Source organism: Glycine max, chromosome 20 (genome assembly GCF_000004515.6).
Source record: "Glycine max cultivar Williams 82 chromosome 20, Glycine_max_v4.0, whole genome shotgun sequence".
Taxonomy (NCBI): domain Eukaryota; kingdom Viridiplantae; phylum Streptophyta; class Magnoliopsida; order Fabales; family Fabaceae; genus Glycine; species Glycine max.
The window spans coordinates 11,002,775-11,027,752 of NC_038256.2; the positions used below are offsets into that span (position 1 = coordinate 11,002,775).

Genomic DNA, 24,978 nt, shown 5'->3' on the forward strand with positions numbered 1-24,978 from the left:
AGTACTTTGGCCACAATGTGGTCCAAACATTTGAAGGATACGTGCAACGCTCTATTGTACCCCCAGCCCTCCACGGGTATTTCCTCATTGGCGAATGTGAGGTAATTATTGGTTGTGATATTGTTGATTATGCCCCTGAACCCTTCCACAGATATGTCTTGGGCTTCGTTCAAAATCTTGACCAACAGCGCCCGATGAGGCTCAAAGTTCATGAGTAGTCCCAACAGGGAGATCCTAGCTAGGGTTTTATTGAGTTGTTCAATTACATTGAACTTGCTCTGTTGGATGATTCACAGGAACTCAGTCGCTTTTTCAGCAGATATCCCTTTTTTGCTGAAGTCCTCTTCTTCCTTAGCAAACCTTCCAACTCGCACCTCCTAATCCAGAATCGAGCTCGCCTTGATGCTCTCTTCCACACCCGCCTTTGCCTTTCCCTTCGGGTTCTTTGACCGCACCGATGGCTCGGGTGCTGCGAAGATTCTCCCATTATGGGTTATGTTGCTCGTCCCAGAGATGTTAGTGTCTTTGGCACAGGATAGATCATCCTTAGCATGTATGACGGATGCGTCCTTCCTTCCGTTGGGCCCTTGTGTGGCATACCTCCATGGTACCGCCTTGTCACTTTTTTAGGGGAATGGCACAGGTTCTGGAATAGGGTGGAAGCCTCGAGGCTTATGCGCGGAAACATCCCTGGTGAATTGGATCACCTAGGGCTTGGGTTTGCTCAGGCTTTTATCAGCCGATTACAAGCATACATCCTCTCCCTCCTTTCTCACACCACAAACCTCAAACAAGCCTTTGTCCATCAACCCCTGTAGCAGGTCTTCCGCCACCGAGCAACCTCTACATCGTGTGACGCTCCCAGATGTATCAAACAAGCATCTCCCTTGCCCCCATCAAGGCGAATCATGCCTGCTTCGCACAACGCCTCCAATATGAACCTCCTAGAGGTTAACACATCTTCCATCCGCTTCAGCCCCTGAGGTCCACATTCCTCCACTGCATTAACCGCCGATCCCCCATGACTGGCAAGAGGATTCATCCTCACATTTAGGTTGTCCTCTTGGAATGTCAACCACCTTGCATCAATCAAACTTCGGACCTTGTGTTTGAAAGCCACGCATTGTTCTATTGAATGCCTTGGGACACCTCCATGATAAGCACAGGTTGTGTTGGGGTTGTACCATCGAGGAAAGGGAGATTGGTAGATCTTCCCAGGGTTCACCACTGCCATTTGGTTGGTAATCAAGGACGGCAGCAAGTCAGCATACGACATCAGGATTGGGCTGAATTCCATAAGCTTCTTTACTGCAAAATTCCTTCCCGGATTGGCGTTTGTGCTGGGATTGGAATTGTCGGTGGGGCGAGATTGTGTGGGAGCCGAGTTTTGAGGGGGAGCTCTTTGTGGTTGAGCAGGCAATCTTTGTTGGACGGGCACCGGATTGGAAGGGTTTCTGACGTGGGCTAAAAAGCTTGGTTTGTGTGGGGAATATTGGTAAGTGTTGTGAGGGGTTTGTTGGGTTTTAGGCCACATCGGAGCTGAAGTCACAACATGGGTATCTCCTTCCTTCTTCTTTGCCCCACTTGCTCTAAATCTCATTATGCTCGTGCTGGCAGGAGCAGCATAATCGAACTTCCCCCTTCTTAAGCCTAACCACAAAAGCTCAAAAACAATGAGAGAGTTGAGCTTAGCGTAGCAGGCTACGCTTAACCTTATTCAAAGGACTGAAAAATAGAAGCATATTGGCGCTTAGCCTGACAGGTCAGGCTTAGCACTAAACAAAAATTTCAAAAATCCTAAATGTCTGAAACACTAGTCCCGCTTAGCGCATAGATGCGCTTAGCGGGTTCATCACTTTCGTTCATCAGCAGGGATAAACGACCTTAGCACGACATGGTCCGCTTAGCGCGATCATCTGGAAATCTAAAAAATTTAACAGCTGCAATGAACAGGCTAAGCGCAGCAGGCGCGCTTAGCACGTTCATCGTGATTTCCAAATAGAAACACAGGGGTCCTCACCCCTTTCAGCCACATTGCCCCTAATGGGCTCCTAAGTTACCTAAAATCCTAAAATAACAAACCCTAAAGCTAGAAACCCTAACCTAACAGCAATGCAAGCTAACAAAGCAAGAAATCGTCTATCCTAAGTTTCAAAGTATGAAAATGGAAATGAAGCACTACTTACTTGGATTGGAATTAAATGCAAGAAGATGTAGAAAGTACTTGAGGCACAACAGCAAAATGCACACACACAGAAGGAAAGCACAGCAAAAGAAGCAAAAGTTTTGTGTAAAGGTAACCACCTATGGAAGTTCTAATTCATTTTAGCATTTTTGTTTGGCGCACTTAGCATGCCAATATGACATTTGAGTTTAAAGCCCATGCACTTAGCCTAACCTCACGCTAAGCCCAATTTGAAGTTTCAAATTCCAATGAGCATCCGGGCTTAGCGCAGTAGGTGGCGCTTAGCACTTTCTGCAACACAAAAATTTCAGGAATATGCGCTTAGCCTGAGATGTAAAGCTTAGCGCGCAATCATGCTTCAACTTACACAGAGTAATTAATGCTTAGCGCAACAGGCGCACTAAGCGCACTTCTAAGAATTCAAAAACAGTAAAAGATTGGCGCTTAGCACATCCTGGGGCTAAGCCCAACTATGAAAGCTCAATTCCAGAATGGATTTGGGGCTTAGCTCAGGGCAGCGTGCTTAGCGCTACTACAATAAATTTTTCCATTGAAGAAGTGGCGCTTAGCGCATCATCTTCGCTAAGCCCACTGCTTGAAGTTTACTTCCAGTGAAGATGTTGGGCTTAGCGCAGTGATGTGTGCTTAGCTGAACTATTCAACCAACTAATCAAGGGTCTAAGTGCTTAGCGTGAGCAAGCTCAGGCTTAACGCATGAAAAGATGGCACTTAGCGCAAGGGTTGCGCTTAGCGGATGGACAACTGGAAAAAAAATTTGCTAAGTCTTTTTTGTCCATCTCTTCACCTATGCCTAAAAACCCCCTTGTTCACTACTAAACAAGTTGAAAAGTTAATCACAATCACAAGCAACTATCCTAACTACATGCAAGAGATACAGAATGAAAAAGAGAAAAGGGAAAGAAAAGTTGGGTTGCCTCCCAATAAGCGCTCTTTTAACATCACTAGCTTGACGCATCATCCTGTTATCCTGGTTCCAACAAGGTTCCAACTTCTAGAACCTTCTTCTCTAGTCTCTTTTCCTCCATCACACTCACCTTCATACAAACATTTTGGTCAAGCAAAGCTTTCTCTTCATGAAACATATCAAAATTGATATGCTGGTCTTCTATAGCCATTTGTAGTTTCCTCTTCCCCATGTCTACCACACACAACTTGCGGTGGACATAAAAGGTCTTCCAAGAATTAGTGGAATGTCAGTATCTTCTTCAATGTCTATCACTATGAAATCAGCTGGAAAAATCAAATGTTTGACCCTAACCAAAACGTCTTCGATTACTCCATATGGTCTTGTGATGGAGCGATCAGCCAACTGGAGGGTCATGCGTGTGGGCATTATCTCTTTCTCTCCAAGTCACCGGCACATGGATAAAGGCATTAAATTGATATTATCTCCCAAGTCTATGAGAGCTTTACCCACAACAACCTCACTAATAGAACACGGTATAATGACACTTCCAGGATCTTTGTGCTTCAGGGGAAGGATGTGTTGAATGACAGCACTACAATTTCCTTCCACAACTATTGTGTCACTGTGTATGTACCGGTTCTTCTTTGTCAGCATGTCTTTAAAAAATTTGGCATAGAGTTGCATCTGTTGGAGAGCTTCTCCAAAAGGCAAAGTGATCTCCAGCTTCTTGAAGATGTCAAGAAATCTAGCTAAGTGTCGCTCTTTATCCTTCTTGGAAGGTACCAATGGATATGGTACTTCCTTGCCTTCAGCTGAAGTAATCTCTCTCTTTTTCTCTCTTGAAACCTCACTCTTGCTCTTCTTTTTCTCCTCATCAACCTTCTCTTTTTCTTTTTCATTTTTCTGATTTTTTTCTTTTTCTATTTCTTCTTTTTCTTTTTCTTTTTCTTGTTCTTCCTTCATCTTTATTCCTATTTCACTTTCTTTTATTGGTGTCTCTCTCTCTTGTTGGTCATCTTCGTCTTCCACAACCTCCTCAAGTTCAATAAGATTAGAAACTGGTTCCAGTGTCGGCTCAACTGTCGACTGTTGTTTATATCCCTCCACTTTCTCTTCAGCTCTACCTTCATTAGCCTGAATTGCCATTCTACTCCTTGTCATTACAGCTTTACATTCTTCCTTTGGATTCTTCTCAATGTTAGCACTAAAGCTACTTGACGGCCTATCCGCCAACTGTTTTGCCAGCTGTCCCACTTGGACTTCCAAATTCTTTATGGCGGACTCTGTGCCCTTATGGATTGACATAGATACCTGCATAAATTGAGCTAAAGTCTCTTCCAGCTTTGTTGTTCAATCATAAAGACTAGGCCCTTGCTATTGTGGCCTTGTAGATGGACCACCCTGGTCTTTGTTGAACTGGTTTCCAGGGTGATTCCTCCACTGGCCCTGCTGTGAATTATATGGCTGGCCATGCTGAAATAGGAAATATCCACCTGCATTGAAATTTTGTCTTCACTGATTCCCCATATAATTGACTTCATGAGCTAGTTCTTCATTGGGGATACAGAAACCAGAATTGTGAGCTCCACCACAAATGGCACACCCTACAACCTGCAAAACAGTAAATGGTAAAGATTGCGCTGAATATATTTGAGTTGGCAACTTACTTAGTGTTTCGGTCAATGCTTCTAATTGCTTGGAAAACAACTTGTTTTGTGCCAACAATGCATCTTGCGATGTAAGTTCCAGAAGACTTTTCTTTGTTGGTATGTGAGCTCTATCTCTGGGAATAGTAATGTCACTTGCAGCCATATTTTCAATAAGATCCATGGCTTCTTCAGGGGTTTTCAACTTTATCTTTCCCCCAGCAAAAGCATCTAATAATAGCTACTTGGACTATGGCCTTAACCCATCAATAAAAATGTTGAGCTGAATCGGTTCTGAGAATCCGTGAGTGGGTGTCTTTCTTAATAGACCACAGAATCTTTCTAAGGCCTTGCTCAGGGATTCATCTGGAAATTGGTGAAAAGCAGAGATGGCTGCTTTTCCTTCTACAGTCTTAGACTCCGGGAAATATTTCTTCAGAAATTTCTCAACCACTTCATCCCAAGTCTTAAGATTGTTGCCTTTGAACGAATGAAGCCACCTCTTAGCTTCTCCAAACAATGAGAATGAAAACAAGTTCAATCAAATTTCATCTTCAGGCACACCAGCCAATAGAATAGTATTGCATATTTCAATGTAAGTGGTCAGGTGTGCGTATGGGTCTTCATTTGGTAGACCATGAAATAGATTATTTTGAATCAGCTGTATCAAAGAAGGAGGATATGTGATTGTTTGTGCCTGAACCTCTGGTTGTGCAATGCTGGTAAAAAATTGCGGCACACTTGAACTTGAGTAATCTTCTAGGGTCACTCTCCTTGGATCTTCAGCCATGATAACTTCTTCAATTAAATCTGTATGAGATTGTCTTGGAATAGGAAAGCTAGAAGATGCCTCAGAAGATCGAGGTTCTTCTTCTGGAGTTGATGATGCTTCAAAGTCCTGCAAAAATTTTCTAATTCTCTCTACGTTGCGCCTCCTACAAGTAGCGTTAATCTCCAAATCAATGGGGATCAAATCACCTGCAATAGATCTTCTTTGCATACAAGAGAAACAAAACAACAATTATCCAGTTCAAAAGAACAATAAAATGTGCAGTAACTAAAATATGAACAAAAAGAATCAATGAATCAAAGAGAAAAATATAAAGCAATGTCATAAAACTGAATTGAACTCTTCTACTGAATTAAGTTCCCCAGCAACGGGGCCATAAATACTTTGTTCATTTTCCCATATGGTTCCTTTTTCTCCAATTTTCAACAAATATATTCAAGGGAAATAAAACACCGGAAATCGCATTGGATTGTCAAGTATTTAAAATTAAAACAAAGTGATCCGAGTATTGAACTCAGGGAACCTGCTTATTAGACAGAGTTTTATTCAGAAGTAAGGCATTGTTGGAACAAACATTGATAATTGATGGTTAAAAACAAAAATAAACTAATTCTATGGTAAAAACAGTAAATGCAAGTAAGTAAAAGTTGACAACAATAGGTAAAAAGCGTTGGGTCTTTCTAACAAACAAGTTGATGCATATGAGGATACTTCTCTAATTAATCATGTTCTTGTGTTCTATGTTGTAGCCTAAAGTACTAAACCTCGATCCCTCATAAGTTTAGACTAATTTAACCTAAGCTTCGTCCGCAAATCTCTCTTGTAAGACTAGGCTTAACTTAAACAGCATTACCATCATAGCATATTCAGAAAACCAAAACCCCACAATCCATCCCTGGTAATGTAGTTATTTAGTCCTACTTCTATCATGTTCTAAGGCAACAGTATATTTCCCAATGCTAAAGTCGCCTAATTGTACATACAAATGGGTGATCAAACCAAGAGCATGCAGAGATTAAGCATTGAACGAAACATTGAACACATAAAACACAATTAATTAGATATTAAAGTAATTACATCAGTTGTTCCTTAGAAATCCCCAACAAGAGTGTTTAGTCATCCATTATAGAAAAACCCTAACACAAATATGATTGAGAGTACAGAATAATTGTTCCTTATACAAGAAAAGGGATCCCTTCTCCTCTTTTCAGCACCTCACAATCACTCTACAACTCACTAATCTCTCTCTAATTGAAAAACCCTAGGCTTCTCTACAAAGCTGCTCCTCTTTGCTGCCTCCAGAGCTTCTATCTCGAAACTAGCATTGTGGTGTCCTTGCTCTAGAATTCCAAAATTGTGTGTGTATGTACCCTAATTTTGCACAAGACAGGCTTTAAAATAGGCTCTAAATCTGTGACGTTGTGCTTAGCACCACCCTCGCGCTTAGCGCGAGTAAGTGGATTTGGGCTTGGTGCCAGTCATGTGCTGAGCCTGGCTAAAGACAACCATTGTGCTTAGTGAGCGGATCTCGCGCTTAGCGCGCATCCTTGATATTGATGCTCTGTCAGATTCTTCTGTCGCGCTAAGTGCACTGAAGCTACACTTAGCGGTGGATGCACGCTAAGCCCAAATAGTGAGCTGAGCGCAATTGCTCCCTTAAGCACTTCAAGATTTTAGCCTTTTTTGACCTGAAATTGTGCAAATTTTATCATTAAATCACATGGGAGATACTCTAGAGACAGCCATAACAATAAAACAAGATTTATTTACAAATCCCTACAAAATAACTATAAATTGGGGAAACTATACAAGTTTTGGAAAATGTTTTTTATACAAAAGTTAGTCGTATAAGATGACTAACACAAGTACAAGATTATAATTGATACAACCCCTCATTCCCATCAAGGGGATGTTTGAGAAGCCATCACGTACAACGAGGGAACCAATGAACGGATGCCCCTACCATGCCAGCTAAGAGTTGCTCCCAATTTGCTTTCCCTTCCTCGGCACCCATGCGATGACCTTGTAGGGGGCAGACGAGTCTACTTTCATGACGAAAGAGGTGAGAGACCAACCATACATAAAGAGCGGGTGTGCAGTAGACAATCCTTGCACCGCTCCTCTCACATCTCCGGTCAAATGTATCATAGGCATCGGCCAAAACATCAACGACCAGACTTTCCTTGCCTTGCTATGGTGATAAGCAAGGAAGGCATCGATTGCCGCTAGATCTACTAGCCCATCCACATTTGGAAAGAGGACAACTCTGAACACCAATAATGCTAAGACATCAATGAATGAAGCCCATTCATCTTGATCTTCCAAAGCCTTCGCTTTCTCTTCCAAGTACTTCCTTGGTATTCCGACCACCCCATTTCTATTTTGTTTTACTCGGTCCAATTCTTGCACCGAGACTTTGACCACTTTGGCTATTCTTGCCATGGAGGGGTATAACCCAGAAATCAGGTACGACTTCCTTCCTCCTAGCGGGCATCCCAAGATCCCTTCAAATTCTTCTACAGTTGGTACTAACTGAAAGTCCCCAAATGTGAAGCACCTCGGCAGCTGGTCGTAATATTAAGCGAGGGATGCAATGGCTTTGATAGACACTTCTATCATAGCCAAATCCCAGATCTTTCCATATGTCTTGCGGAAAGCTTGACGTTGGATTTGACCCATCCGCTACCCTAGCTCTTGCAAAGTGGCTACTTCTAGGCTTTTGATTTTGACATGATAAAACCTTTTCTTCAAAGAGGGTACTTGATTTGATCCCATGTTTGCTAGAATGAAAAACTTTGTTGATTAATACTTTGACACCTTATCATGGAGGAAATATGATGAATGCATGAGGGAATGTTTATGCTATGCATGACACAAATGCATTTTACAGGCACAAGATCCCGGAAGATCATCTCTTCTTACTCACAACGCATTGGTGATGGAAGCTTGCTTGTGGGGCTTCTATGGAGGCTGGATCTTTGAGCTTCAATGAGGTCCTTTAATGGTGATTTTCCACCATGGAGATGCAGCGGAAGACAAAGGAGAATAGGTGAGAGGAGGCGCCATCCACTAGGGAATAAGCCATGGAAGAAGGAGCTTCACCACCAAGATGAGCCTTGGATAAGAAGCTTGGAAAGGATGCTTCAATGGAGGAAAAGAAAGAGGGAGAGAAAGAGGGAGGGGGAGCACGAAATTGAAGGAAGAAAAAGGGAGAGAAGTTGAACTTTGAGTTGTGTCTCACAAGACTCTCATTCATCAAAGTTACAACAAGTGTTACACATGCTTCTATTTATAGACTAGGTAGCTTCCTTGAGAAGCTTTCTTGAGAAAACTTCCTTGAGAAGCTTCTTTGAGAAAACTTCCTTGAGAAGCTAGAGCTTAGCTACACATACCCCTCTCATAACTAAGCTCACCTCCTTGAGAAGCTTCCTTAAGAAGATTCCTTAAGAAGCTAGAGCTTAGCTACACATACCTCTCTAATAGCTAAGCTCACCTCCTTGAGATGAGAAGCTAGAGCTTAGCTACACACCCCCTATAATAGCTAAGCTCACCCCCATGACAAAAAAACATGAAAATAACAAAAAAAAAAAAGTCCTTATTACAAAGACAACTCAAAATGCCCCGAAATACAAGGCTAAAACCCTATACTACTAGAATGGCCAAAATACAAGGCCTAGACGAAGGAATAACCTATTCTATTATTTACAAAGATAAGCGGGCTCATACTTAGCCCATGGGCTCGAAATCTACCCTAAGGCTCATGAGAACCCTAGGGCCTTTCCTTGGATCTCTAGCCCAATCTACTTGGAGTCTTCTAGCCAATGCCCTTGCGGGGTAGGATTGCATCAATTGGGCATCTTGGTTCATTCACAGTCATTACCATGGTGCCCCATTCATGCATTTAAGAAGGTGATGCTGACCTTTTGAGTTCTTGTGACAAATGACGAGAGAAATGCAATGCACGAGTGACGATAAAGTATAGGTATACATGCGTGAGAGCACATGGTTGATAGCACAAAAAGAAACATACTAGACGAACGAGCATGGTAACATAATCAATTAATGCTAAAATGGCATAACAACATGGCAAGCACAGGAAAGACGCATACAATCATGACATCATAAAGATATGCATGGCAATATCAAGGAAACAAATATAGTGTGATTGCTCTGTGCCCCTATTTTAGGAACCTAATGAGAGGGACTAAAGGTTTTCTACTTAGTGATAACCCTCCAAGGTGGTTGCACATAACTTTCAAGGGTCTCTAGAGATATCATCCTCTTTGACATCAAACATTGTGGCGGTAAGGACTACCAGCGACAATGTATCATCAAGAGAAAAACTCTAGATGAGGTTTCACTGTCATCAAGCGATTCAGAGACCCAGCATGACCATAGATCAACCTCCATTTCCTATGTTCCCATGAACCCGAGTATAGGGCCCCAATAACTCACCGTATGTGCAAAGGTGTATGTGCCAAGTGTGCATGAACAAATATTTATAAACATGCATGTGATAAAGAAAAAAGATACACCAAATACAAAAGCATCCAAAGAGTTATATGAATACAAGAACATAAAAGAAAGGGAGGGAAACAAAAACAAAGAGAAAGTCATGATAAATATTGCACACGGATTAAATGGCCTAACTCTCTAAAAAAAAGTCCCCTGTCGAGCTGTTACAACCTATCCTTTAGTGGGAGGGCAAGCAAGACTCGAGGGTGCGCCTTCCAAGAAAGGAAAACACACAGAGTCACCACCAACGTTTATTTGAGGAAAACGTTAGAAAAACCAAAAGGGGTCTACGAATTTTAAGAATAAAAGGTTCGGAAGTTGTTTATGTGCGGGGAAGGTATTAGCACCCCACGCGTCCATCTCAAGGGACGACAGCCTTTAATCAAATGTGCAAAATCATGACTTCAATATTTATTTATTTTCCCTTTTTATGTTTTTTTTTTTACTTTTTGGGGTCGACAAGAGCGGGGCTCTTGCTCCTACGTATCCTTAAGTGCGGTGAGGAACTCTAACCCATATAGTTCTTTTAAGCAAGAAACTTACGCGTAGAGTTGATTTTAATCTTTTAAAAGGATCATTTTAACCGATAAAAGCAAAAGATACCACTAAGGTGTTGGACCTTTGAATGGATTCAAGTGATTTTTGTGAATAAAAGCTTGTTTATGTGTTGATTTTAACTTTGGTTTCACTTATTTACTTTCAAACTCATTAAAAGATGACTTGCAAATTAAATGACCGATTGAATCTTTCTTTAACATTGATAACCCGAGGTTATGACATGAATGATCATTTGAAACTTTATTTTACAGTGATTGAGATTACAACACAAATGATCAATTGAAATCGATTTACACAAAGAAATGAGATCACTGATGGTAGAAGAATGAGATGAAGATATGAAAAGCAACAAGAGGGACCCCTAAGGGTGCATAGATTGAATTCAAAGCTTCAAGATAAAAACTAACCAGTCAACGAACAAAGAATGAACGAAGAACGATCAAAGAACGATGAAGAACGACGAAGAACAGAAGTAGGAATTGATCACGAAAGCGATTCGGAAGCGCCTCAGCCTTGTTTTTTTTTTCTTCTTTCTCCTTCTTCTCACTAATTTCACTAAAATCCTCTCAATATAGGATGTTGAACCCCTTACCTCTACCCCCTCACGCCTATTTATAGGAAATGAGGGCTGGAGGTTGCACAGCAGCTCGCCCAAGCGAGCTAGTTACTTCATCCCTAAGCTTTCTGGTGGCCCATGCGAGCCAAAGGCTAGCCCGGGCGAGCCAGGGGCCTAAAAAAGTCACCAAATGACCATTTTGCCTTCCCTTTTGGGTATTTTCTGCATTCTCTTCCAAAGCATCGAAAAACCTTACGGATTGTGTGACAACTGTTGTTAAGCAGCTCAATTTGGCTGGCAAGAATCAAAACTTTAGCAAATGATCATCCCCGGAGGAAACTAGGGTATGACAACTACCAAGATTAAATTTAGGAATGGAAAAGCTTATCGAGGGCAAACCTTGCATATCTTTGATTTCACCGAAGGCGAAACTTGGCAACAGAGAGACTCACCAAGGGCGGACCTTGGGTTTAACAAGCTTTAGACCAGGGACACATTCATCCTGGATTTTGGCAAGGCTCACAAAGGGCAGACCTTAGGTTTGTTGAGCCTTTGGAGTTGCGAGACTCACCAAGGATGGACCTTGGGTTTGATGAGCATTTGGAGATGCGAGACTCACCAAGGACGAACCTTGTGTTTAATGAGCCTTTGGAGATGCGAGATTCACCAAGGATGGACCTTGGGTTTGACGAGCCTTTGGAGAAGAGAGACTCACCAAGGACAAAACTTGGGTTTAATTAGCCTTTAGAGAAGCGAGACTCACCAAGGGTGAACCTTGGATTTGATGAGCCTTTGGAGAAGCGAGACTCACCAAGGATGCACCTTGGGTTTGATGAGCCTTTGGAAAAGCGAGCATGGTTATCAAATTCTCGAGTTAACTCACTAACGCTTACGAGTTTACAAGTTCACTTATTCTCTATGAGTTGACTCATGTGTAAACTCTCTTTTTAGTAGACTCTAGGTAGACTCGATAAACTCTAAGTAAACTTGGTAGACTCTCGAGTTTAACACTGAGTCAACGATTCAACAAGTTTAAAACATTAGACCAAAACCTAAGTCATTTTGGGTTATTTCCTGTCTATTTAGTGTTTAAAATAGCTCCATTTTGTATGTTGTTCCCGAATTGAAAAATTATCACCTCAAATAACATCAAACCCCTGATGGGGATGCTTTACCACTGTTATAACATCTACAAGTTATTATTTAGTAGTGATGCATTACTAGACTTGGTTATTTAAGTATTATGAAATTTATGATTTACTACTTTGCTTTATTATATTGTTTAAATGTTTAATTGATATTTTATTTATACATATTTTGTTATTATTTTTATATGAAGTGGACTACTATGAGTCTATAAGTTGAGTCCACCAGTCAAATCTATGGAACTCTCACGAGTCTAAGTAAACTCTCTAGTTTGATAACCTTGGAAGAAAGACTCAGCAAGGGTGAACCTTGAGTTTGACGAGCCTTTGGAGAGGCGATACTCACCAAGGGTGGACCTTGGGTTTGATGAGCCTTTGGAGAAGTGATACTCACCAAGGGTGGACCTTGGATTTGATGAGCCTTTGGAGAAGCGAGACTTACCAAGGACAGACCTTAGGTTTGACGAGCCTTTGGAGAAGCGAGACTTACCAACGGCGGACCATGGGTTTAACGAGCCTTTGGAGAAGCAAGACTCACCAAGGGCGAACCTTGGGTTTGACAAGCCTTTAATTTGGAGAAGCGAGACTTACCAAGGATGGACCTTGGGCTTGGTGAGCCTTAGTAGGGTCGATACAAGAAAATTATAAAAACTAAAGGGAGATAGGACTTTTATTCAATGTAGTCGATTGAGTATGAATTCTCTTCATTCCTCAAGTGTGCCTCATTAAAACCTCTCAAGGAAAAACCCTAAATTTTCTCTTTTGGTACAAAAGACTTGAGTAGGAAAAAGAGTACAACACCTAGTCTTGTAGTCGATTAACTGAAGTAAAACTTTAGATGGGTAGCATTCCATGTTCTTGGAATTACTTAACCATCTAGTTCATGTAGCATGTATGCTCTGTTGTCTAGGCTTGCTTTATCTCTAGTTCCACCCTCATGTTTTCTTTATTTTGTTGTTCCTGGAAAAACATCCTCCTTGTCGATGGCTCCCCAACTTCGATGGGGATCATGGTGTTTGTGTCGTATGTAAGTCAGAAAGGATTTTCATTGGTTGTTGTCTGAGGCGAACAATGATAAGCCCAAAGTATGCTGGGGAGTTCCTCCTTCCATAGACCCTTGGGCTTGTCATGTCTTGTGCGCAAGGCCTTAAGGATAACTCTGTTTGCTGCCTTCTCCTGATTGTTGGTCTAGGGATATTCGACAGAAGTCACAAGGTGCTTGACAACTAGCATCGTCAAGAACTCTTCATAAGCTTGACCTTTGAATTGAGTATTGTTGTCGATGATAATGGCATAAGGGAGGCCATATCAACATATGAGGTGTTTCTAGGTGAATTTTTGTACCTCGCTAGTTGAGATTTCTCATAATGGCCTTGCCTCAAACCATTTGGTGAAATAATCGATGGCAACTAATAGGAACTTGACCGCTCTTGGGGATTTTGGCAATGGTCCCAAAATGTCCATCCCCCACACGGCGAAAGGCCAAGGGGAACTTTATTAGGAGGTGTCAGGATGGGTGCGTGGAACGTCCGTGAATTCTTGGCATTGTCTACACCTCCTAATAAAGTCGAGGGTGTTGGCCTTGTGTGTCGGGCAATACTAGATGACACACACCACCTTTGTCATAAGGGAGCGTGCCCCGGTATAGAGACCGCAAATTCCTTCATGTAGCTCTCGCATGACATAATCTACTTCTTGGCTGTTTAGGCATTTGCGCAAGGGTGTCATCAACCCTTTTATGAGTGCTAACATTACCTTCTCTATCATCTGATACCGCTTCCCGACATCATGAAGGATACGGCTGGTGAAGTATATGGGAAGCTGGTGTTTCCCTTCCTCATGTACGAGGGTTGAGCTGACAACCTCGTCAGCTATTGAGAGGTATAAGAGTAAAGGTACTCTTGGCTTAAGTCAACTTAGGACTGGCGGTGTGGCAACAGTCTTCTTGAAGGCCAAGAAGGCTTGATCCCAAGCTTCATCCCATAGGAAAGGTTCAATTTTCCTAAGTAGCTTGTAGAATGGTTTCACTTTCTTGGCGAGCTTCGAGAGGACTTGGACAAGGATACCAGTCTACCGTTCAGCTTCTGGACTTCCTGGATGTTGGTAGGATTGTGCACCTTTAGTATGGTTGTCCATTTGTCGGGGTTGGCTTCTATTCCCCGATGTGTGATCATGAACCCCACAAACTTTCCACCTTTAACCCCCAAAAGTGCATTTTCCAGGTTGAGGCATATGTCGTACTTACGGATTTCACTGAACACCTCTTCTAAGTCTGTCATGTGTTGGGTTATGCTTTGAGACTTCATGACCATGTCATAGATGTAGGCCTCGACATTTCATATGATTTGTTGTTTGAAGATCTGGTCCATCAGTCTTTGGTATGTAACGCCTGGGTTTTTTAGGTCAAAAGGCATGACCCTGTAGCATAAATAAACATCCTCAGTTATGAATGTTGTTTTCTCTTCATCTAGGCATGCATTTTGATTTAATTGTATCCTAAATAGGCATCCAAGAAGCTTAGTACTTGGGACCTGGACATGCCATCGATTAGCCTGTCGATGCTGGGCAAAGGATATACATCCTTGGGACACGCCTTATTGAGATCAGTGTAGTCGGTGCACATTCACCATTTGACATAGGCTTTTTTGACCATGATAGCATTGGTTGGCCAAGTAGAGTACCTGACTTTTCCCATAAATAGGCTTTGAGTAGCTTATCCACCTCCTCTCTGACTGCCTTGCATCACTATTCTCCCATTTTCCCCTTCTTTTGTGACACTAGTTTGGCCTAAGGGAAGATTTCCAGTTTGTGGCATATGATGTTGGAGTGGATACCCAGCATGTCATGTGTTCTTGTGTAGGACATCAACTATGTGTCTGTACTCATGGCTGGTAAGGTTCTAGCTAAGCTGTGTGCATTGCTTGGGTTTGGGTCCGAGCTGCAACTTGACAAGTTCTTCAATAGACTTTGGGCCTTTATCAAGAGCTTCAGCACTTTCAAGAGTGTCATCAATAGGCTACCACCAGCTGTGGGATGAGGCCTGATTGGTTCTCGAGTGGGAGGATAGGGAGCCACTTTCAAGCTTTCAACATAGCACTGCCGAACTTGCTTTTGGTCTGCCTTGGCAATCACAATCTCTCCCCTCAAGGTTAGGAATTTCATCATGAGATGCGGCATGGAGACGATGGCTCTAAGTTTGTTCAGTGTTTTCCTGCCAATCAAAACAAACTAAAAGGTATACGCATCAACAATTAAATACATGTGGTGAAGCTCTTTGAGAGTTGGCCTTGATCGAAAGTAGTCATTAGGTTGACATAGACTCTGGTCTCTACTCTTTCTCTAGCAAAGCCAAGGAGTGGTCTAGAGTATGGTTGGACTGTATTAGACGAGACTTCGAGTCTTTGGAATGTCTTCCAATAAAGTATGTTCGTGGAGCTGCCTTGATCAATGAGGACCTTGGACACCATGAAATTGACGCTCACGATGGAGAAAACCATGAGGTCGTCCTGGTTGATAGGGTTGATGCCCTTGAAGTCTCTATCGGTAAATGTTATAGAAGGGAGACTTCTTGGTAATGGTATGTCGACACATTTGATGTCGATGTCCTAGATGGCATAGAGATGCTTCTTTTGGGACTGACTAGACAACCCTCCATAAGAAAATCCACCCATGATGATGTTGACTACACCTTTGATTTGTTGGGTGGGCTCATTTTCTTATTCTTTTTGAGGTTGTCGTTCACATCTTTGTTGGTGATGCCCTTGTCTCCCTTTATCTTCTGCTTTGTCCCTTCTTCTATCGGCATCGTGATTTTTGTGTTGGTCCTCTTGATGTCCTTCGGGTCTTGCTCCTATTGGGTGATTGTCAAGCCCCTTTATGAATTAGGCTAGATACCCAGCTTGTACGAGCTCTTATATTTATCCTTTAAAGGACAAACAATCTTTTGTGTTATGACCATAACTGCGATGGTATCTACAATATTTGGTTCTATCTAACCTTGGTCTGTAAGGAAGTGGTAGAGGTAGCATTATGGGTACCTCCGTGTTAAAGGCTTCCTCAAGAATAATGGTTCGGTTGGTCATCAAGGGTGTGTAGCACTCATACTTGGGTCCCCTTGGGAGAAGTTGGCACTTGTTTGGCTTGCGTTGTTTGTCCGACTTGTGTAAGTCGGTCCTGGTACCTCCTTCTCTTTTGTCCCGCTTTTGTCCGACTTGTCGGACCTCGTTTCTGAACCTTGACATCTCCTTCATTTAAATATAGCCTTTGACTTGCTCATGTAACTCATCCATACTATTGGGAGGTTTTTTTGCATAGACTGTTTGCAAACTTACCAAATTGTAAGGTAAGCAGCATGGAGTGTAGGGCTACTTCGGGGTTAAGGTTTTTGATCTGAATAGTAATTCAACTAAACTTGTCCATGAACTTCTGGAGTGATTCATCATCTTCTTGCCATAGACTGGCCAGAGCAATGGAAGTCATGTGATGTGATCGGAGGGTTGCATACTAAGAACTGAAGCGCTCGACAAGAGTGTCAAAGCCGTCAATGGATCTTGGATAGAGTCCTCCATACCATGTCAGTGCCACCCCTTTGAGGGACATTGGGAAATCTCAACACAAAATTGCAACGTTGTTGGTGTACAGATTTTCCTGGGTAAAGAATGCATCCAGGTACTCATCAAGATCGGTAGTTCCATCATAACGCTCTAGGTTGGGCAGTTTCCAACCTAAGGGCATGTCAGCCTTCATGAATGAATCAAGACAGTCATGAAAATCATCCAAGCATCTCAAACATGGCAAGATAGTCAATCAGCTCAAGAATGAAAAGTGATAAAGCCTCATAAGATATGCTCTCTATCTCTCAAGTGTCTAGGCTATTGTTTACTCTCAGAGCACCCATGAAAACAAACACTACATAGACTTGGCAAGACTCTAAAATAGACAACCACACCACAAACACATGCACATGAGGATCAAAAGGTCTTTTAAGGTTGTAATGGGGCCAAGGATAAGGTAGAGGAAAGTATGGGATAAGTAACTAAAACCCAAAGGAATAGAGGAGCAACGGGGAATAAGTGGGAACGAAGAAAGAGTAGTAAACCCTAACACCAAAATTCAACATTAAGCTTAAAGGTAAACCCAAAACAAAATCAATCAATTCCTCAAACCAATCCAAGTCTTCAAGCCAAGACCTCATTTATTCAACTTCATTCTTTTTCTGTTTTTTTTGTTTTTTTTTCATTTTTTTAACGTTGTCGCAACCTACCCTTCGGCGGGAGGGCGACGCGAGGGCTCACGGGTGCATCTTCCATGGGAGGAAAATGCGCGGAGTCGCCACCAACGTTTATTCGAGGAAAACGTCGGAAAAACCGGAAAAGACGTGGTCTACGAACTTTAAATGCGAAAGGTTTGGGAGTTGTATTTACGCACGGGGAAGGTATTAGCACCTCACACGTCCGTCACAAGGGATGGCAGCCTTTAATCAAGTGTACATATATGACTTCAATTTGTTTTATTTTTCCTTTTATGTTTTTATGTCTTTTATGCTTTTTTTGTATTTTTTTTTTCTTTTTGTGGTTGACAAGGGTGTTTCCCTTACTCCTACGTATTCCTCAATTGTGATAAGGAAATCAGACCTATGCAGTTCTTTCAAAAGGGACGAATCAAGTGATTCTTTTTACTCGGAAGGGGGTCATTTAAGGCGTTGGACCTTAAAATGATCCATTTTAATTGGTGAGAAAGCTAAGGTGTTGGACCTCTAACCATCTCACGATGTCGACAAAAGCAGGGCTTTTGCTCCTACGTATCCTCCATCGAAGAGGAAATCAGACCTACGTAGTTCTCGCAAAAGGGGCTAAGTTATATGTTGATTTTATGCTTTTGAACGGTCCATGTTAACCGATAAAAGCAAACAGGATCGTTTAAGGCGTTGGACCTTAAAACGTTTTTTAGTGATTTTTTTGCGGACAAAGCTTGATTTGTGAGTTGATTTTAGCCTTAGTTTCACTTTGGTTATTAGTCAATTGATCCAAGGAAACTTCCAATGAAAAACGTCCGATTGATTTTTTTGATTATTTTATTCAAAGATATTTTGATTATTTTATTATTATTTTCAAGATATTTTGATTATTTTATTATTATTTTGCATTTTTTGGTTTAACCGAGATTATAGCATGAATGATCGGTTAGATTTTGTTTTAACAGTGATTAAACGAGATTACAACGCAAATGATCGGTTGAAATTCATTTTATCATTTATTAGGTGAGAAGACGGCTTAAATAAACGGTTAAAGCACGTTAAAAATAGAAGAAAAGAAAACTGAAAGTAAGCGAAATTAAAGTGAAAGTACACAAAACAAGTAGGGATCACTAAGGGTGCATAGAATGAATTGAAATATTTGATTTCGGGAACTTAACGGTTCAAGACCGAAGAACAACGAAGAACGGTGAAGAACGATGAAGAATTTCCACAGAATCGCTTACGGAAGCACTTCGACTCGATTTTTCTTCACGAAAACGTGTTTTTTGCCCAAAATAGCCGAAATACATAGCTAAGGGGTGATGAGTATTTTTTGAAACAGTCCCCCTCTCCTATTTATAGGGAAAAAGAGAGGTGTTTGCCGTCCAGAGACTTAATGAAGAAGATTTCTAAGCGCACCCAAATTTCTAAGTTCACCCCCCTTTTCGTATTTTACAGAAAAGTAACGAAAGCCTTACGGAAGTGTTTCGGATTTGATTTTCATCTTTTTTTCTCTTCCCTTTCATCAATGTTAAGTGAAATATGCTTACCCAAGGTTTTCAGAAATTTTACAGAAGCATTACGGAAGTCCCGGAAACCATTTTTCAAAAACGTGGAGGAGTTTGCCACCCAGCTACTTTCTCCATAAGCAACCCAACTTCCAAAATGTTCCGGAAAGGCCTAGACTCGAATTTATATTTACACCACTATCTTGATAAGTTCACCCCCTCCCATTTTTGTGTTTTTGGCTGTTTTCTTTCCGAAATCTCGCGAAACTTTACGGATTCCGTAACGACATCCATTTTCTTTCCGGAATGTTGCGAAACTTTACGGATTACGCAACGATGCTCTTTTTGACTTCCAGAATGTTGCGGAACTTTACAGATTGCGCAACAATGTTTCTTTTTTACTTCCAGAATGTTGCGGAACTTTACAGATTACCTAACGATGGGGGTTAAGTATCTCGAGGCGGTCAAGCGAAGGTTGCATGCCACCAAACAATGGTCCCCGGATGAAATTAGGGTATGACAAACGTGAACAGTGGCATTTGAAAGCATTTGAAAATAAAGCAACAATTAGGCAATATATGTATATACATCAAGCATGGCCAAAATACATCATCAAGCATGGCCAACAAAAACATATCATCCAATGAAACATACCCCCCCACACTTATTCCCAAAACAATTCCAAAGCTCCTAAATTCCTTAAGGGTAGGGTGAGATCATGGTTTTTCACTTAAGGCTTGTAATGAGCTTCAAAACAAAGAAAGGGGAACATAGGCTCAAAGGGGCTATCAAAGGAATTAATTCAAGGTAGGCTCATTTGGCTAGAGGCTTATAAGAACAAAATGCCTAAATCATCTCCCAACATGCATGTGAAGCAAAAAGTATCAACAAGAGTCAAGCCAAGGCTATTGTGCAAGCAACCAATGGGACAAAACACACCGAATAAAATAGATGATGATGGCTCAAATTCTCACCAAGGGTAAATCTATCACTTTCAATTCAAACTTTCAAAACTAACTTGACATGTAGAGAAAAACAAGGATTTCAATTCACAAAACGCCAAGAAACTCCTATTTCAAAAACAATTACCCATTACTTGTACATAACCCAAAATTCAAAGAGAAACATGCAATGTTGTACACAAAACATAAAACCAAAATAACAAAATTAACCTAGAAAACCTAACAAATTAACCTAGAAAACCCCAAATAAAGAACCATCTCCCCCCCCCCCCCACACTTAAACAACACATTGTCATCAATGTAGCACAATCATAAGATCAAGAGCAATCAAAACAATCAATAATTTTGGACAAGTGCAATAAAAGTAAAGAAGGAGATAAAAAAAAAAAAGAAAACTCCCTAAGTCATGGCGGAAGAGAAGTAGGGTGAAGTAAGGAGGTCTCCTCCACCACTACATCCACTAAGGAGGGATTTGTAAGGAATGGTTTCAGCTGGTGTCCATTGACCTTGAAGCTCTTATCTGTGGATTCACTTTTGATCTCTACTGTACCATAAGGAAAAACATTAGTCACCAAAAAAGGACCAATCCACTTTGACCTCAACTTACCACTTATGAGTCCGAGCCTAGAGTTATACAATAGAACTTTATGTCCAACCACGAAGTCCTTCTTAGCTATCAAGCTATCATGGAACTTCTTGGTCTTCTCCTTGTAGAATTTGGAATTCTCATAGGCTTCCAAACGGATCTCATCTAGCTCACTTAGTTGCAACTTCCTTTCCTCTCCAGCCTAATCAATAGAGAAGTTACAGGTCTTTACAGCCCAGTAGGCTTTGTGCTCTATCTCTACAGGAAGATGACATGCCTTGCCAAAGACTACCCGACAAGGAGACATTCCCATGGGTGCTTTGTAGGCAGTCCTATGCTCCCAAAGAGCATCATCCAGCCTGGTGCTCCAATCCTTTCTATTCGGCTGCACAATCTTCTCCAAGATCCTTTTTATCTCCTTGTTTGAAATCTCAGCCTGCCGATTAGTTTGGGGGTGGTAAGGTGTGGAAATTCTATGCACGACCCCATACTTTTTGAGCAAGGCATACACGGATCTGTTACAAAAATGGGTGCCTTGATCACTAACGATGGCTCTAGGGACTCCAAATCTGCAAAACATATTAGATCTAACAAAATCCACAACAACCTTAGCATCGTTAGTTCGGGTGGGTTTGGCTTCCACCCATTTTGAAACATAATCAACAGCAAGGAGAATATAAACAAAACCAAAAGAGACAGGGAAAGGCCCTATAAAATCTATACCCCAGACATCAAACACCTCATAGAACAACATGGGTTGTTGAGGCATTTGTTGTCTCCATGAAAGTGAGTTGCCTGCTCTCTGACAAGGCTCACAAGTGCTACATATTCTCCATGCATCCTTGAAGATGGTGGGCCAATAGAAACCGTAGTCAAGCACCTTGCGAGCTGTCCTCTGTATGCCAAGATGGCCACCTGGTGCGGAAGAATGACAGAATTGCAGGACTAAGTCAATCTCATGGTCTGGAATGCATCTCCTAATAACCTGGTCACTGCACAACTTCCACAAATAGGGGTCATCCCAAATATAATGCTTAGCATCGCTCTTTATTTTATCAGTTTAAGCTTTAGATGCTAAGGGAGGAAAAACAAAAGCAACCAAATAATTCACAATATTAGCAAACCAAGGAGTGGGGAAGGAATCAGAAATACTATACAGAATGTACAAATGGTCATCCGAAAAATCATCCCGAATGGGTGAGTCCTCAGACGCATGCTCAATCCTACTCAGGTGGTCAGCCACGAGGTTCTGTGCACCGCTCCGATCATGGGTCTCCAAATCAAACTCTTGCAACCAAAGCATCCACCTGATCAATCTAGGCTTTGATTCAGCCTTCTTCAACAGGTACTTTAGAGCTGCATGGTTAGTATAAATAATAACACGAGTACCAAGTAAATATGAACAAAATTTCTCAAGAGCAAAAACTATCGTTAATAGCTCCTTCTCTGTGGTAGTGTAATTTGCTTGAGCAGCATCCAAAGTTTTGGAAGCGTAGTAGATCACCCGAGGCAGCTTATCAATCTTTTGAGCAAGGACAGCCCCCAATGCGTAATTGGATGCATCACACATTAGCTCAAATGGGGTTGTCCAATCAGGTGCCTGAATGATAGGGGTGGTAGTCACCACACGCCTGAGGCAATCAAAAGCCTCTTTGCACCGGTCATCAAAATCAAACTCCACCTCCTTTTGCAACAGATTGGATAGTGGAAGGGCCACTTTGCTAAAATCCTTGATAAAGCGCCTATAAAACCCTGCATGACCAAGAAAAGAATGAACCTCTCGCACGCAAGAGGGGTAAGGCAATTGTGAAATAACATCTATTTTTGTAGGGTCTACCTCTATGCCCCTACTGGAAATGATATGCCCTAAAACTATACCTTGTTCTACCATGAAGTGACATTTTTCAAAATTCAGCACAAGGTTAGTTTCAATGCATCTATTAAGAACTCTATCTAGACTATCCAAACATGCATCAAAAGAGGATCCATAAACAGTAAAATCATCCATAAACACCTATATGCAACTCTCTAAAAAATCATTGAAAATGCTAAGCATACACCGCTGGAAGGTACCAGGGGCGTTGCATAGGCCAAAGGGCATCTTCCTATAGGCAAAAGTGCCAAAGGGATAGGTGAATGTGGTTTTTTCTTGATCCTTAGGAGCAATATGAATTTGTAAATAACCAAAAAAAACCATCAAGAAAATAGTAATGAGATTTACCTGCCAAGCGCTCAAGCATTTGATCAATGAATGGCAGGGGAAAATGATCCTCGGATGGATGTTTCATGGCATCAAGAATGTTAAAATAAACAATAATATCACCAAATTCCATAGACAATGTGCCAGCATAAACATCTATCTTGGTTCAGGCTGTTTTCATAAATGGCCTGTCTAAAATAATTGGAACTAAACCATGGGAAAATCCCTCTTCCATATTAAGAACATAAAAATCAACAGGAAAAATAAGTTCACCAACCCGAACCAACACATCCTCTATGAAACCTGCAAGGTAAGCAACGCTTTTATTTGCCAAATGAATCACCACATTTGTAGATTGCAAAGGTCCAAGAGATAATAAAGAATTGAAAATAAACAGAGGCATGACACTAACTGATGCTCCTAGATCTAGCATGGCATTCTCAAATTTACTGTTCCCAATAATGCAAGGTATACATAAAGTACCTGGGTCCTTACATATCTCAGGAATGTGAGGAACAGATTTACCTATCAATGCTGACACATTTCAGCCCATGCTAATCCTTTCATTGCCTTTGAGCTTCCTTTTGTGGGTGCACAACTCCTTTAGAAACTTGGCATATCTTGGAATCTGCTTTATGGCATATAGCAGAGGTACGTTCACCTCTACTTTCCTAAAGGTCTCTAAGATCTCCTTTTCCACTTCTTCCATTTTTTTGTTTGGAATTGCTCTAGGTGGAAATGGAAGAGGGATGGAAGACAGCTGCAAGTCAGAATTACTAGGAGAAGGTCCACCTGCATGAGAATTTTTGTTAGGAAGCTTTCTCTTTTGTGCAACTATCTCATCCTCTTTTTCAAGTGTAGAATGAAACTTGACAGGTTCAGGTGCAGGTGCTACTACTGGTGGAGGCACTTCAAATTGCTTGCCAGACCTCAAGGTGATGGCACTCACATTTCTTAGATTCTGCACAGTTTGTGAAGGAAATTTGTCAAAATTTTGAGACTGAGCTTGGTTTAACTGAGTAGCCATCTGCCCCATCTGATTTGTCAGACTCTGAATGGAGGCTCTTGTCTCTTGCTAAAATTGCATATTCTGGATGGTCATTTTCCTCACTAACTCTTCTAAGGAAAGTTGAGCAGGGGCCTCAATTGCTTGTTGTCTTTGTTGTTGCTGCATTGGAGGAGGAACATATGGCTTGCTTAGACCAACAGCATTCTGGAAGGAAGGGGCAAGCTGTTGTTGTTGTGGAGGACTTGTCCATCTCAGATTTGGATGATTCCTCCAACCTGGATTGTATCAGTTGCTTGAAAGATCATAATTAGTTTGTTGTTGTTGGTTTTGCTGCTGAGGGGGTCTATTATAAATGTTTGCAGCATAAGCTTCAAGTTGCTCATTGACTCCAGATTGCTGCAAAGAAGGACATAGATCTGTATGGTGATCTGCAGAAGAACATAGACCACAGACTCTTACAACAGGTTCAGAGGAAGATTTCTTATTCATGGCAAGCTGAGTTACTAGGTTGACCAAGGCATCAAGTTTTCCCTCAAGCTTTTTATTTAAAGTAGATGAAGATGAATCCGTGGCCACCTCATGGACTCCTCTAAGGACAATAGCATCATTTCTTGCACTAAATTGTTGGGAGTTGGAAGCCATCTTCTCAATCAAATTCCTAGCCTTAGCAGGAGTCATATCACCAAGGGCTCCACCACTAGCAGCATCAATCATACTCCTCTCTATGTTGCTAAGTCCCTCATAAAAATATTGTAGAAGGAGTTGCTCAAAAATCTGGTGGTGAGGACAGCTTGCACACAATTTCTTGAATCTTTCCCAGTACTCATACAAGCTCTCTCCACTAAGTTGTCTGATGCCTGAAATGTCTTTTCTGATGGCAGTGGTCCTAGATGCATGGAGGAATTTCTCCAAGAATACCCTCTTAAGGTCATCCCAGCTGAAAATGGACCTGGGAGCAAGGTAGTATAGCCAATCTTTTGCCACTCCCTCCAAAGAATGAGGAAAAACCTTTAGAAAGATATGATCTTCCTGGACATCAGGGGGCTTCATGGTGGAACAAAAAATATGGAATTCCTTAAGATGCTTATGAGGATCTTCACCAGCAAGACCATGAAACTTGGGCAGCAAATGTATTAGTCCAGTCTTGAGAACAT

The 24,978-nt window shown here is 41.5% G+C and overlaps 1 non-coding gene across 1 annotated transcript; it reads left to right on the forward strand.

The window, feature by feature from the left end:
* Positions 1 to 24,596: 24,596 nt before the first annotated feature.
* Positions 24,597 to 24,703, forward strand: LOC113000809 (small nucleolar RNA R71). The gene has a single exon (XR_003266130.1). It is a non-coding gene; the product is annotated as a small nucleolar RNA R71 (small nucleolar RNA).
* The last annotated feature ends 275 nt before the right edge of the window (positions 24,704 to 24,978 follow it).